Consider the following 17,626-nt stretch of genomic DNA (forward strand, 5'->3'; position numbering starts at 1 on the left):
AGTCCACATTTCAAATTGTTTTTGGAAACTGTGGACGTTGTGTCCTTTGGACCAAAAAGGAAAATAACCATCCGGATTGTTATAGGCGCAAAGTTGAAAAGCCAGCATCTATGATGGTATGGGGGTGTATTAGTGCCCATGACATGGGTAACTTACACATCTGTGAAGGCGAATGCTGAAAGGTACATACAGGTTTTGGAGCAACTTATGTTGCCATCCAAGCAACGTTACCATGGACGCCCCTGCTTATTTCAGCAAGACAATGCCAAGCCACGTGTTACATCAACGTGGCTTCATAGTAAAAGAGTGCGGGTACTAGACTGGCCTGCCTGTAGTCCAGACCTGTCTCCCATTGAAAATGTGTGGCGCATTATAAAGCCTAAAATACCACAACGGAGACCCCCGGACTGTTGAACAAATTAAGCTGTACATCAAGCAAGAATGGGAAAGAATTCCACCTGAGAAGCTTACAAAATGTGTCTCCTCAGTTCCCAAACGTTTACTGAGTGTTGTTAAAAGGAAAGGCCATGTAACACAGTGGTGAACATGCCCTTTCCCAACTACTTTGTCACGTGTTGCAGCCATGAAATTCTAAGTTAATTATTATTTGCAAAAAAAAAATAAAAGTTTATGAGTTTGAACATCAAATATCTTGTCTTTGTAGTGCATTCAATTGAATATGGGTTGAAAATGATTTGCAAATCATTGTATTCTGTTTATATTTACACATAACACAATTTCCCAACTCATATGAAAACAGGGTTTGTATATATATACACATATATATACATATATACACATATATTTGTATATATATATATATATATATATACATATATATATATATATATATATATATATATATATATATATATATATATATATATATATATATATACACACACACACACACACACACACACACACACACACACAAATATATATATTTGTTACCCATCTCGATCATTGTAACATATTATTTTCATGTCTCCTTATGTCTAGCATTAAAAGATTACAGTTGGTACAAAATGCGGCTGCTAGACTTTTGACAAGAACAAGAAAGTTTGATCATATTACGCCTATACTGGCTCACCTGCACTGGCTTCCTGTACACCTAAGATGTGACTTTAAGGTTTTACTACTTACGTATAAAATACTAAACGGTCTAGCTCCATCATATATTGCTGATTGTATTGTACCATATGTCCCGGACAGAAACCTACGTTCAACAAATTCCGGCTTATTAGTGATTCCCAGAGCCCCAAACAAGTCTGCGGGCTCTAAAGCGTTTTCTATTCGGGCTCCAGTACTCTGGAATGCCCTACCAGTAGCAGTTAGAGATGCTACCTCAGTAGAAGCATTTAAGTCCCGTCTTAAAACTCATTTATACACCTTCGGCTTTAAATAGACCCCTTAAGAGACCAATCGCTCTGCCCCCTCTCCTGCGTGGAGAGGTTATCAGGTGGCCACGGATCTGTTTCCACAGAGGATGCGCTTGCTGTTCCAAGTCGAGACCCGGGATGGCCCACTGCTCTGTGTATCAGTTAGTGACGTCTCTTCACTGCTGACTTGTCTACATGCAAGAGGATCCACTGCTGGCCTCACTCTGGACTGGACTCTCACATTATTAACAGTGTGGAGCAAAACAAATCCCAATAGAAATAACACTATTGATAATGAATATTAACAGTAATTACCTCTAGTATCAACAATACAATTGTTTCAAATGCAACAATACATATATGTAATGATAACTTCAATTACAAAGGAAAGCAGATACATGGAGGGGAAGAAAGAGAAGCAGACTCTATTAACCGTATAGATTGTTATAGTAAAAATAGGTTAAGTTTTGTCAGTGTGCCGTGTTTTACCCAGTTTTCCCTAGGGGGACAACATTATTATATGTTTGATGAAACGTGATTATATGCATTACTGTATGTATGCATATGTGCTTGCATATGTACGGTATATGTATATGTATGTTTGTACAGTGAATGCGTGTGTGTGTGTGTATGTATGTACTGTATTTGTGTATGCATGTGCGAGCGTATGTACCTATGTAAGCGGGTATATGCCTATGTGCGTGCATATGTATGTATGTATGAATGGATGAATGAATGTACGTATGTGTGTATGAATAATTGTATGTGTGTTTGTATGTACAATATATTTGTCTCCCAGTGTGTGGGGGAGCTAAAGTACGTCCCCAGCCACCCAGACAGCCCAACCCAAAACAGCAGGTGCGGTACCCAGGAAACAAGAGACCCTCGGCCCCACGTAGGCAGGCCAGCCAGCAACAGCCAGGACGCCCAGAACCGGGCCCACCGTGCTACCTGGAAGGCATGCGGCATGCTAGCAGCGGGCTGTTGACGGACCCACACGGTCGAGGACAAGGCACGCAAGAAGCAAGAGACAGCCAGCTCCCAAGCCAGCGAAAGACCACACCCCACGCAGGCAGAAAGATGAGACACCCTGCCGGACGGGAAGACCGCCCCGCCCCACAGCACACCCCCCCCCGCCCCCAGACCCAGGAGAGCATGGCGGCGCCCACCCCTGGCCGCCCCACTCAAGTCGGCCGCAGCAGGACGCCCAGCACTGGGCCAATGGAACCACTCGCCCCACCTGCAGGGACCCAAATGATGGAGATGGAACATCCATCAACTGCCCTGGCGGATCCTTCCCCTGAGAAAAGAAGAAGAAGAAAAAAAAGCGGAAAGGAGATCACAGACACGCCGAAACACAAGGAAGGCCACTGAGGAAGTTCATAATCCATTCATACATCCTTCCTTCTATTCCAAGCTTTCATATATTAATTAGTACACCATCTCTCCATAATATATCATATTTTCCACATCTACAAAAGACTACTGCAACAGTTTCTTTATATTCCTTATGTCATTCTCTAACCTGACTATAGGATCCATTGTCGATCTTCCTCTTCTAAACCCCCTTTGAAATGTTGATGTTAAATGTGTTCTCCATAATATATCATATTTTCCACATCTACAAAAGACTACTGCAACAGTTTCTTTATATTCCTTATGTCATTCTCTAACCTGACTATAGGATCCATTGTCGATCTTCCTCTTCTAAACCCCCTTTGAAATGTTGATGTTAAATGTGTTGATTCAAGATTAAAACTCATTTGCTCAACAAACATTCTTTCAATGTTTCATCCAAGACGAGAGGTTAGTTGCTATTGTAGGGTCCTTCCCTAGTTTCCTAATTGGTACGTGAGTTGACGCCTTACAAATTATTGGAATTTCCCCTTGTTCCAAAATTGTGTTGAACATCTCCAATACTATTTTAAGAGCTTCTTCACTCAGATGTTTTAACATCACATAGCTTATTCTGTATTTATCTGGTGAAGATACTTTTGCTTTCTGTTTTGCCTTTTTCATTTCACTCAGTGTAAATGCATGGAACATTCATAACATCATTCTTTTCTTCTCTACTTTCTAACAAATGTTGATACTGCTTTCTTCTTCATGTCTTTATTAGTCACATTGTCACAGTTATGACAATTTCACACTACTTCTTTCACACTGCTTTTGCCAATGATCCTTTTTACATTTTCCTATTACAAAACCCAAAACCAGTGAAGTTGGCACATTGTGTAAATCGTAAATAAAAACAAAATACAATGATTTGCAAATCCAAATCCTGCAAAGACAAGATACTTAACGTTCAAACTGGAAAACGTTGTTATTTTTTGCAAACATTAGCTCATTTGGAATTTGATGCCTGAAACATGTTTCAAAAGAGCTGGCACAAGTGGCAAAAAAGACTGAAAAAGTTGAGAAATGCTCATCAAACACTTATTTGGAACATCCCACAGGTGAACTGGCTAATTGGGAACAGGTGGGTGCCATGATTGGGTATAAAAGCAGCTTCCATGAAATGCTCAGTCATTCACAAACAAGGATGGGGTGAGGGTAACAACTTTGTGAACAAATGCATGAGCAAATTGTCAAACAGTTTAAGAACAACATTTTTCAACGAGCTATTGCAAGGAATTTAGAGATTTCACAATCTACGGTCCGTTATGTCATCAAAAGGTTCAGAGAATCTGGAGAAATCACTGCACGTAAGCGATGATATTACGGTCCTTCAATCCCTCAGGCGGCACTGCATCAAAAAGCGACATCAGTGTGTAAAGGATATCACCACATGGGCTCAGGGACACTTCATAAAACCACTGTCAGTAACTACAGTTCATCGCTACATCTGTAAGTGCAAGTTAAAACTCTACTATGCAAAGCGAAAGCCATTTATCAACATCACCCAGAAACGCTGCCGGCTTCGCTGGGCCTGAGCTCATCTAAGATGGACTGATACAAAGTGGAAAAGTGTTCTGTGGTCTGACGAGTCCACATTTCAAATTGTTTTTGGAAACTGTGGACGTTGTGTCCTCCGGACCAAAGAGGAAAAGAACCATCTGGATTGTTATAGACGCAAAGTTGAAAAGCCAGCATCTGTGATGGTATGGGGGTGTATTAGTGCCCAAGACATGGGTAACTTACACATCTGTGAAGGCGCCATTAATGCTGAAAGGTACATACAGGTTTTGGCATTATGAAGCCTAAAATACCACAACGAAGAACCCCGGACTGTTGAACAACTTAAGCTGTACATCAAGCAAGAATGGGAAAGAATTCCACCTGAAAAGCTTCAAAAATTGGTCTCCTCGGTTCCCAAACGTTTACTGAGTGTTGTTAAAAGGAAAGGCCATGTAACACAGTGGTAAAAATGCCCTTGTGCCAACTTTTTTGTAATGTGTTGCTGCCATTAAATTCTAAGTTAATGATTATTTGCAAAAAAAAAAAAAAAAACAAGTTCCTCAGTTCCAATGTTAAGTATCTTGTCTTTGCAGTCCGTTCAATTGAATATAAATTGAAAAGGATTTGCAAATTCTGTTTTTATTTAAGAATTACACAACATGCCTATTTCACTGGTTTTGGGTTTTGTATTTTCCTTTAATTTTGCCTGTTCTTTTATTTTCTATATGCTGTACATGTTGAAATTTATACATTTCTTGATTAAAAAAAAAAATGTTTCTGTTCTTTACTGCAGCTGAGCATTCTTCTGTCCACCAAGGGACTAATTTCTTCCTTTTACCTCCAGACCTCTCTGGAATAGAGCTTTTTAGCATCTTCCACAATACCATTACTTATATTATTAATTATTACATCAACTTAATCATTCATTAAAATTTCCTGTATACGCCTATCACTTAAACACGTAAACATTCTCCAATCTGCTTTATTAAATACCCATTGCTTTGAATATTTTTATTTCAGCATTACTGTTTTCGGTACCAACTAAACAGAAACATGATAATGATCATTTCCTATTGTTTCATTATTGACTTCCCATATTATTTTGTTTGCTAATGTGTGAGATACCAATGTCAAGTCTAACACTGAATGCACTCTCAGAAAGTCGCTGAGTCATCACTTACACACCAAATTATTTCGGTCCATAAGTTCTTCCAAAACTGTGCCATTGGGATCAGTTTTGCTTGCTCCCCACAACGTGCTATGTGCATTAAAATCTCCAACCCAAATCATTTTCTGATCATCTTGTCCTTCAATGAATTCCAATGCATCAAGCGCTCACATTTTACAAGTTATAAAAGTTTAACACTACCAATTTGCCCTCACCACTCCAAATTTCTATACCATGACATATTCTAAATGTTGACCTATACCCAAAACTCTGTAGAGAATCTCTTCCTTTTAAAAAAAACACCCCCCCCCCCCCCCACGCCCACTGCTATTTGTCCTGTCACTTCTCTCACATACAGTATCTACAGTACCCATGAACAACAACATTTAAAGGCCTACTGAAACCCACTACAACCGACCACGCAGTCTGATAGTTTATATATCAATGATGAAATCTTAACATTGCAACACATGCCAATACGGCCGGGTTAGCTTACTAAAGTGCAATTCTAAATTTTGCGCGAAATATCCTGCTGAAAACGTCTCGGTATGATGACGTCAGCGCATGACGTCACGGATTGTAGAGGACATTTTGGGACAGCATGGTGGCCAGCTATTAAGTCGTCTGTTTTCATCGCAAAATTCCACAGTATTCTGGACATCTGTGTTGGTGAATCTTTTGCAATTTGTTCAATGAACAATGGAGACAGCAAAGAAGAAAGCTGTAGGTGGGAAGCGGTGTATTGCGGCAGGTGTTGTGCTGGATAACGCACCCCCGCCGTAGAATGCACCCCTTGACTGTTGTGCCGGATAACACAGCCGGTGTTTCATTGTTTACATTCCCGGAAGATGACAGTGAAGCTTTACCATTGGCCTGTGGAGAACTGGGACAACAGAGACTCTTACCAGGAGGACTTTGAGTTGGATGCGCAGACGCGGTATCGTGAGTACGCATGCAGCTGCGGCTTCCAAACATTTGATCGCTTGCCCGTACGTGCGTGCCGCTATGTGCATGTCACGTACGTAACTTTGGGGACTTTGGGGAAATATATGTGCTGTATGAACTTTGGGGAGGTGAACAGTACTTTGGGCTGTGGGATTGAGTGTGTTGTGCAGGTGTTTGAGTTGTATTGGCTGGTTATATGGACGGGAGGGGGGAGGTGTTTGTTATGCGGGATTAATTTGTGGCATATTAAATATAAGCCTGGTTGTGTTGCGGCTAATAGAGTATATATATGTCTTGTGTTTATTTACTGTTTTAGTCATTCCCAGCTGAATATCAGGTCCCACCCGCCTCTCACAGCATCTTCCCTATCTGAATCGCTCCCACTGCCCTCTAGTCCTTCACTCTCACTTTCCTCATCCACAAATCTTTCATCCTCGCTCAAATTAATGGGGAAATCGTCGCTTTCTCGGTCCGAATCGCTCTCGCTGCTGGTGGCCATGATTGTAAATAATGTGCGGATGTGAGGAGCTCCACAACCTGTGACGTCACGCTACTCGTCTGCTACTTCCGGTACAGGCAAGGCTTTTTTATCAGCGACCAAAAGTTGCTAACTTTATCGTTGATGTTCTCTACTAAATCCTTTCAGCAAATATATGGCAATATCATGAAATGATCAAGTATGACACATAGAGTGGACCTGCTATCCCCGTTTAAATAAGAAAATCGCATTTCAGTAGGCCTTTAAATGTGGTTTGCACCATGTCTCTATGACGTTTATTGTTTTATTATGATTTCTCTGAGATGAATTGTTTCAACTCTTGACCATTGGCAATCACACTTCTTGCAGGAAGTGCATTTTTTATTTTCGAGGATTATTGCCTGCCTCTTTTTATAACTTTTCTCGATTTTTGAGTTCCTCATATACTGGCTGCCACGTGAGGTTTTTGATGTCCAAATATCTAACTGCACTTTTTACCACAATCGCTGTTTTTTCATACTTATGCTTGGCTTGGCACGTACAATTAATTACTTCTGCAATGAAATACACAATGTATTATTTTTTAACAATAAGAGAGCCTTTCTGGATCCTACAGCATCTGCTCAATGCCATGTACTTTTTTGCTGCTTCTGCATACGATATATTTTGTCAAGTCATTAATTTTTTTGTATTTCAGCAGCCTTTTTCCTCACCTCACGGTCTCTGTGACCAACACTGTGTGCTCCACCACAATTCACACACTCTTCCTGCACACCAACTCCACATGGGCCATATCTTTGGCCTCCCCACATCTTCCACATGTTTGTTACCCTTGCAATAAGCCGCTATATGGCCAAAATATAATATTGTTATATTATAAAATGAAATATTGTTTACAGGAAAAGCAGTTAAATTTCTGCTTTCATGCTTTGCCCACCCAAAGAAGCATGAAAAAACAACATTTGCATGCAAAACCGGTTTTGTAGTTGAAACAGTTTTTGACCAAACAAAACCCAATTGACATAGCTCAACATATTTTCAATTCAATTTGGCCGTCTATTGAAGTAAATGAATATATTTTGACAGTTAATGTTATGACAAATATATAGGCAGTTATAAATTTTTTTCCCCATGTTATGGATATTTCAAATTTACTATCAGGACATATGGTTGGAAGAATACATTCTCCTTTTTGACCTGCATTATACACAGAATGATTTGCAATAACAGCTACAAAGCTGATTCTGAGAACGACCATGTCTTTTTGCATTTCTAATTACTCATCCTTATCCTGAATAAATGATCAACCTGGAATTCTTAACATGTAAAAGAGCATCTTAAAATATTCAAACGCCGACAGTAATATGCTGACTTGATTCCTAAAAGTGACGGGGCTAAAAAGATTGTTATATTCTCAACCCTTTCTGTGTTCTTAATACACAAAGAAAAGCCTGAACATCTATTCAATTTTAATATAATGAAATAGACTTTACCTAGAAAGGCAAAAAAGAGGAGGATCATGGAGTGACCTGCTCAATGGCCACAATATCAACATAAAAACAACAGTAATCTGGAGTAAAGAAGATTAAAGTGTTGTTATTCTTTGTCTACTTGGTCGGAGGGATAAGGGTGTGCACAAGAGACCACTTTTGTACTGTCATCTTAAAAGAAGCAATTTGTAGGACAAAATAACAACCAAAAACCCTGTCAACATTTGTTGTACCCTGTAATCCCCCCACAGTAGAGGACCATTCATTGGAAATTATTGCTCCTATTTCTACTAGAGCTGCCACTAAGGACAAAAATAATGATGCCTTTTTGATAAACATCCCAATTTTAGTCATGTTTATGTGAGGGTAAGATTGTTTTGGGGTTTTTTTTCTTTAAATGAGGGTAAGACGTAATGTGTACCTTATTTTGTAGTGCTGAATACAGCGCTTGAAAAGTCATTTCACCTCTGATGTGTCAAAATGTAACGGGGAAGATCCACTGCAGCACATACAAAGTAAACATATATATATATATATATATATATATATATATATATATATATATATATACATATATATATATATATATATATATATATATATATATATCGGGATCTTTCTGTGTGGAGTTTGCATGTCCTCCTCGTGACTGCGTGGGTTCCCTCCGGGTACTCCGGCTTCCTCCCACCTCCAAAGACATGCACCTGGGGATAGGTTGATTGGCAACACTAAATTGGCCCTAGTGTGTGAATGTGAGTGTGAATGTTGTCTGTCTATCTGTGTTGGCCCTGCGATGAGGTGGCGACTTGTCCCGATTGTAGCTGAGATAGGCTCCAGCGCCCCCCGCGACCCCAAAGGGAATAAGCGGTAGAAAATGGATGGATGGATTTTTTTTTTTTTTTTTTTTTTGGTCCTGTCCAGCTTCTCAGGCAAATCATATAGTTGATGTAGATGCCCAGATCGGCTGTTCAGATTTACTTTACAAAAGAGAAGTGTAGGATACTTCTCTTGTTGCCTTATTTGTATTTGACTTTATTAAATGTATTTATATTATCATTTTGTGCAGCCGGGCCGGAGCAGGAGGGGATAGAAAGAGAAAAAAAGGAAGACAGAGGGGTAAATTGTGGGGACAAAAGGGGATTAGACAGAGAGACAAAAACAACAACAGCAAACACAACAACAACAACAACAACAATAGAGCAACATCAGCAAATACAACATGTACAAATATGATGGTAAAAGTAATAGCAAATAAGAAGTTAGCGGGGGGGAAAAAAATACAGAAATGACAATGAGCATTATTACACTACTGTGTTTCTAAATATGTTTACTACAAAGTAAACATATTTATAAACACAGTATACAAGTATAACCCATTATAAACACAAGCTGATAAATGTGTAATGATGCTGCTGCCAGCAATGTGCACGATGCATTGTTGTCTTCAGAATACAACGTCAATCAATGTCCTCACGGCTCTAATGTCCGCCACAACGCGACACTGGAACCTGAGTAGATAGTACTGCAAACATGGTCCATTCAGCAATTATTTACACAGCCTTGAACTAATGGTGCTCTCGATGCACACAGCAAATGTAGGGAGTTAGTGGCCCAGCAGTAATGGCCCCATACGGAGCATGTGTTCTTCTTCTATGTGAGTGTGACGGTGGGGGTAAGAGAGTGCATCTCCTATAAGTGATTCATGACAAGCACAAACATGTCTAATTATGAATCCAGATCATAACAGCGCAGGGCCTGTCCCTCTCCACCCTCTCCTCCAGGAGAGGGGCTCCATATCAGGCGGATGAAAACATAACCTGTCACATTCCATCCCATTAAACCAGCTATGAACCATGTGGTCTGCTCACAAGGAGGAGGCAGCGCATTGACTGAAACAAGAGAGCAAGTGCATCTGGGTTCACTCAGCACCACTGAATTATTGACTATCTTTGTGTGCACATTTTATTTCATTGCTCAAATACTGCACAGTGCCCGCCGCATTCAAACAGTCAACCTCTTGACATTTCCATACTGCACACGCAGCATACAAATATCAAATGTGTAATCATCCTTTGTGATACCCAATGCATTAGAGCACTCACGCTGAGCCACCAAATCTGTGCATTAGGTTTGGTGTAAATCCCATCAGCCGCCATTTTGACAGGCAGGGCAATGTAATGACATGCAGTCATTGGCTGCGCTAAATGCAGGGAGTTAACACAAATTAAGTGAAGTTAAGTACATGCATTAGAGGAGAGAGCGATGTTTTGGGGCCCATTTGGCTGTCTAAAATGGCAGTCAACTACCAAGGAGAACTGCGATGAAAAGAAAAAAATAGAAAATCAAGTCAATATTCCCATAAACTGATTTCAGTTTTGTATACATTTAACGTATGATGAAATATTTAACAAATTGTTTGTGATCCCAATATTGGAACATTAGGTTATAACCATAGAATATCATTTTAACAGTGTTGCCCTAATCCTTCTTTGTATTCTAGAAAATAAAACAGACTCAGTTGCTTTTTTATATAAGTACAAACCCCATTTCCATATGAGTTGGGAAATTGTTAGATGTAAATATAAACGGATTACAATGATTTGCAAATCCTTTTCAACCCATATTCAATTGAATGCGCTACAAAGACAAGATATTTGATGTTCAAACTCATAAACTTTTTTTTTTTTTTTTTTTGCAAATATTAATGAACTTAGAATTTCATGGCTGCAACACGTGCCAAAGTAGTTGGGAAAGGGCATGTTCACCACTGTGTTACATGGCCTTTCCTTTTAACAACACTCAGTAAACGTTTAGGAACTGAGGAGACACATTTTTTAAGCTTCTCAAGTGGAATTCTTTCCCATTCTTGCTTGATGTACATCTTAAGTTGTTCAACAGTCCGGGGGTCTCCGTTGTGGTATTTTAGGCTTCATAATGCGCCACACATTTTCAATGGGAGACAGGTCTGGACTACAGGCAGTCCAGTCTAGTACCCGCACTCTTTTACTATGAAGCCACGTTGATGTAACACGTGGCTTGGCATTGTCTTGCTGAAATAAGCAGGGGCGTCCATGGTAACGTTGCTTGGATGGCAACATATGTTGCTCCAAAACATGTATGTACCTTTCAGCATTAATGGCACCTTCACAGATGTGTAAGTTACCCCCATACCATCACAGATACTGGCTTTTACACTTTGCGCCTATAACAATCAGGATGGATCTTTTCCTCTTTGGTCCGGAGGACACGACGTCCACAATTTCCAAAAACAATTTGAAATGTGGACTCGTCAGACCACAGAACACTTTTCCACTTTATATCAGTCCATCTTAGATGAGCTCAGGCCCAGCGAAGCCGACGGCGTTTCTGGGTGTTTTTGATAAAATTATGTAGCGACCAACTGTAGTTACTGACACTGGGTTTCTGAAGTGTTCCTGAGCCCATGTGGTGATATCCTTTACACACTGATGTCGCTTGTTGATGCAGTACAGCCTGAGGGATCGAAGGTCACTGGCTTAGCTGCTTACGTGCAGTGATTTCTCTAGATTCTCTGAACCCTTTGAGGATATTACGGACCGTAGATGGTGAAATCCCTAAATTCCTTGCAATAGCTGGTTGAAAAAAGGTTTTTCTTAAACTGTTCAACAATTTGCTCGCACATTTGTTGACACAGTGGTGACCCTCGCCCCATCCTTGTTTGTGAATGACTGAGCATTTCATAGAATCTACTTTTATACCCAATCATGGCACCCACCTGTTTCCAATTTGCCTGTTCACCTGTGGGATGTTCCAAATAAGTTTGATGAGCATTCCTCAACTTTATCAGTATTTATTGCCACCTTTCCCAACTTCTTTGTCACGTGTTGCTGGCATCAAATTCTAAAGTTAATGATTATTTGCAAAAAAAAAATGTTTATCAGTTTGAACATCAAATATGTTGTCTTTGTAGCATATTCAACTGAATATGGGTTGAAAATGATTTGCAAATCATTGTATTCCGTTTATATTTACATCTAGCACAATTTCCCAACTGATATGGAAACGGGGTTTGTACACACACAACTCTTTTATATATAAACACACAACATACAGCACACAGTACAAGTTTTAGCTCAATGGACCAAAGCTCCACAGTGCCAGCAGCATTCGTGCAGCTGGTAATATTGACTGTGTTGACTGCACTAGTTTACTTTAAATTACACCCAAGTTTCATGTGCCGTGGTACCCTGGTTTCAATTCCCCCCCACGCTTTTTGTAGGATATGGTTTTTGCCAAAATATTTTCTAAAAAGTTTGCCCTGGTTTTCGAATACCGTCACAGTAATACATCAAGTCAAACAAACTAGTCAGTTTACCTGCATATGATTCCGTGTAATCGAGTCAATCCCACGCTTTGGTGACTCAGTCTCTTGTGCTATTCTTATTCAGTGCAACTGCAAAATAAGTCACAATTAGGCCAAAGAAAATTGAAAGTGCCAGCAGTTTGACAAATAAAGTGAGAAACACGATTGAATTCACAGAAGAACTAATTGTAGCAAAGTATGAAGGTGGTGTCTGCGTGGCTCTTCCTTCTTCCCTCATTGTCGTCTTCACCAACAAAATTAAGGTAAAAGGGATTAATAATTCATCATTTATTTGTAATTCACATTGTTTCATGCATGTGAAACTATCATTATTCTCTATAAAATGTGTTTTGTGTCAATATTTTTGGGTGTCTGGAACGGATTATTTGGATTGATATTATTTCCTATGGGAAAATGTTCAGCTTTCGTCTTGGTTGTAACTTTTTGAATGGATGATTAATAATAAACCAAGGTACCATTGTGTTGTCGCTTGAAAAGTTGTAACTTACTGTCATGCCAGTGGTTGCTGAGAAGTATTCATTTTTGTGAGACATGGTAAAATAATATAATTTATACCTGAAGTCCTCTGGGTAAAATACTAATGTTACAATTTGAAGATAGTTCTAGTCAGTGGTGTGGACTCGAGTCACATGACTTGGACTCGAGTCAGACTCGAGTCATGAATTTGATGACTTTAGACTCGACTTGACAAAATGTAAAGAGACTTGCAACTCGACTTGGACTTTAACATCAATGACTTGTGACTTCACTTGGACTTGAGCCTTTTGACTTGACATGACTTGCTACTTTCCCCAAAACCCAACGATTAAAAAGTTATTCAGAAGCGCTCCGTATTTTTCATTTTGTACGTGTGTGTCTATCTGTCAGCGTGTTGTGTGTGTCAGCGTGTGTGCTCTCAGTACAACAGCCACTCAAATTAGTTTTACGTTGTTTTCGTCCCAAAGCACTCATCCAATCAAATTGCAGGAAAACCAACGAAGAAGAATTGTCAAACGAAGCGCCACTGAGAAAAAAATATGCCAAAATTGGTTTCGTATGGGTATAAAAACTACGAATTGGTCAACAAAAAACAAATTGCAGTATGCTAAACATGCAGTTCGAACATTACAGATGGAGACACAACAACTTCCAACTTTGTTTGACATTTGAAGATGCACAAAGAAGGGTAAGTTTTGAATGTAAGATAACGTTTATTGGCTAAGTAACGTAACTTTTATTTGCTGTGTAGTTAAATCAGTGAGGCTGCAAACTCACTGCTAACGTTATAACCATAGACATCTTATAAGTAGACGCGGCATCGAGCGCTACTGCCTACTGGCGCAGACGAGACACGGGGCTGCCATCTTGGAGTGGTGATCCGCTCCACTCAGTGCAATTCATTTGGCAGGAGCAATGAACTGTCAGTGCATTTAATTCATTTTACCTCACTGAATACCACTGATTTTCACGCGCTTTTTTGTCATACATGTAGCTATGATAAAGGACACATGTTTTATTATTCATAGTTTGCTTAACAGTAATAAAATATTCTTATATGCTATAAGTGACCAGATGTCCGAGATCAAAACTGGGAATATAATCCCAAAGAAGGGGGATAAAAACGGTCGGCTATTTTTAAGTTGAAGAAACAATATGATTAAGTTATATATACATGCGTATATCCTACATAAACAATGTATGAATACATTAGATATCTATATATCTTATAGACTGTATCTCTGTTGCTGCAGCAGCAGAGAGTTTATTCTGTCTTGACACTTTGTATTGATATTTTGTATTACATTCTTCCCTTAAATGATAATGTTTACAGTGATTGTTTTATATGTATTTTTTATGTATGTCGCTTTGGATAAAAGCGTCTGCCAAATACTTTGACATAAACATATATAAACACCTGAAAGTCTTTATATCAGCTAAAACCACCAATCTGTTTCACTGGATTCAGAATAAAACCAAATTCTGTTTTACCCAAAAATGTTAGTATTTGAATATTGTTACTTGAAGACTTATTCCTGGTTTCAATTATACTGTTAAGAAAGTCTTGTCTTATATTTTGCCTAAAATGAGAATGCATCATAATCAGTGGCGGCTGGTGAGTTTTAGGTGGGGCAGAAAGTTTGTAAACCAAACCCCTGTAGGGGCGTCATCCTCCCCCAGAAGATTTATTTGTCATTTTCACATACAAATATTGAAGATCTTTGCTCCTTCTCAACTCTGTGGTAATATTATTTTCACAAAAAACAACTAATAATATGTTAATGTTAAATCTTACTTGTGAAAAGTAATCCCCCGATTCCTATTTTCAACAGTCCGCTCATTTGAGCAGGAAAACGCTGAACACCAACCCAGCATCTTTGTTTTCTACCTGTTAACTGTCAGTTTAGGCCGCTCGCCGGCTCCTCATCACCACTTCAAGATGGCGGCCAAATTGCTCGCGTCACAGCAGCCAATGCTGCGTCTACTTATAAGATGTCTATGGTTATATCGTCATTGCAAACACGGCAATCTGTTGCGTCCACTGCAGTTCGCTACCTTATTCATACTTTTTGTCAAGTTATTTTTTTTAAGCAGGGTTGTTGCATGAGGTACCTGCACATAACGTTACGTTAGTCAATGTATCACACACAGTAACATAACTTTAGACGGTGGTCAGCAGCACCGCGTATTATAGCCACCTACAAAAAGACAAACATATTCAAATAAAGGTCAGTTAAAATGTATAGTATATTAAGAATATGTGTACATATTGCATAGGGCCCTGACATCTAAAAAGTACAACTCTGTTCATTGTTATGTTCATGTATTTTTTATGTTTTTCATGTGTACGCACACATCAACACACATACAGTATGAGATGAGATCAATGAGATAAGGTAAGAAAAGGATATAAACTGCTGTGGAACTAGTTACAATGCAATATGCCATGGAAATACAATGTTAACACTTTTGTGCAAATAAGTACAGTTGCACTTGTTTTTTCAAATGTGTTCTGTAAAGGAATGAGTTAAATGTTTAAAATGACTGGTTAATAGTGCTATTATTAAGTGCAATGTCAGCACTATTTTTTTTCCTGCAATTTCAAATGCACTTCTTTAGATAAATAAATACAGCGTTTTAAAAGCATACACAATCTGTGTAAATATATTAGTCTGTGGTTAAAAGGACTTGAAAGGACTCGAAACTCAAAATGCAGAACTTGGGACTTGACTTGAGACTTTCCAGTCTTGACTTTGGACTTGACTCGGGACTTGCCTGTCTTGACTCAGGACTTGACTCGAGACTTGAGGGCAAAGACTTGAGACTTACTTGTGACTTGCAAAACAATGACTTGGTCCCACCTCTGGTTCTAATACCACTGAGATCTCAAAACCATAAATACAACTTGTCATATCTGTGTCTGGTGTTAGTTTTAAGTACTGGACATAAATCAAAATGAGGAATGGAGAATCATAATCCGTGTGCGACGGCAGCAACAACTGAAAACAGCGAGCGGAAAAGCTGACTGCTTCATTTCCAGTTACATCCCACAAGATTTGGTGTCATGGGGGGCGTGTACAGGAAAAAGAGGCTAACATGATGATGAAACTGACAATCTCGGAAAAACGTTTGGACCTGCTTCAAGATTACATCTTTATCTGAGTGATTGCAGATTATTGTCCACAGAGAGGTGTGGTAAAGCTGGATGATCCATTTGTTGGGATGCATCTGACCCAATATGGATGCAAGAGTGCCAGCCTCATACATCTGTGGGTGTTTCATTCCCCCCCCCACCCCCTCTTGTTTGGTACAGCCGTAAAAGTGACACCAAATCCTCTGATTACTGTGGACAGTGATGCAAAATGAAGTCACGGTTCTTCTGGATGCGTTTAAAAGTGATTAGGCATCCTAATTGTCTGTTTTCAAATTGAAAAGTTGTAAAATCTACAGGTATGATTGGGTCAAAACACACCACTATCAAGTGTGCAACATCACATTAAATCAATCAATCAATCAATCAAAGTTTACTTACACAGCCCTTAATAACAAATGTATCAAAGGGCTGCACAAACCACAACGACATCCTCAGCTCAGCTCCCACATCAGGGCAAGAAAAAAATCACCAAGAAACCTTGGAAGGGACTGTAGATGTGGGGATCCCCCTTGGGTGACCAGTGCAATGGGTGTCGAGTGGATACGGTTAATAATGTGAGAGTCCAGACCATAGTGGGGTCCGGCAAGGGATCCTCTTGCATGTAGACAAGTCGGGGGGCAGAGACGTCACTGACTGATGCATAAGGTGTGGTCCATCCAGGGTCCCAACTTGAAACAGCTAACCGCTCCTCCGTGGAAGCTGATCTGTGGCCACCTGATGCGAAGCAGAAAAGAGAGACGGCAGATCAACTGGTCTAAAAAGGGGCCTATTTAAAGGCTGGGGTGAAGAAATGAGTTTTAAGACAGGACTTACATGCTTCTACTGAGGTAGCATCTCTAACTGTTACCAGTGGAGCATTCAAGACTACTGGAGCCCGAATAAAAAAGGCTCTAAAGCCCGCAGACCTTTGGGCTCCGGTAATCACTAATAAACCGGAGTTCTTAGAATACAGATTTCTGGCCGGGACATATGATACAATACAATTAGCAAGACATTTTTCTGGCAAAGTCTACATTCATGAAGGCATCTCTTGACTGTAGATGGTGATAATTTTGTGTCTACCTTCTACAAAAGTAGTTGAGCTGATGTAGTGAAGGTGTCACGTCTGTGTGATCATGTTTTGTTTTAGTCGTGTTGGGTTTTGTTTTTGGACTCTTTGTGCACTTTTGTTTGTTTTGTCACCATAGCAACCCATTAGATTTCACCTGTCATGTCACGCACCTGTTTCACGTTTTGAGTCACGCACCTGTTTTCACTGATCATGTCACTGC

The sequence above is a fragment of the Nerophis lumbriciformis genome, linkage group LG08 (genome assembly GCF_033978685.3).
Source record: "Nerophis lumbriciformis linkage group LG08, RoL_Nlum_v2.1, whole genome shotgun sequence".
NCBI lineage: Eukaryota > Metazoa > Chordata > Actinopteri > Syngnathiformes > Syngnathidae > Nerophis > Nerophis lumbriciformis.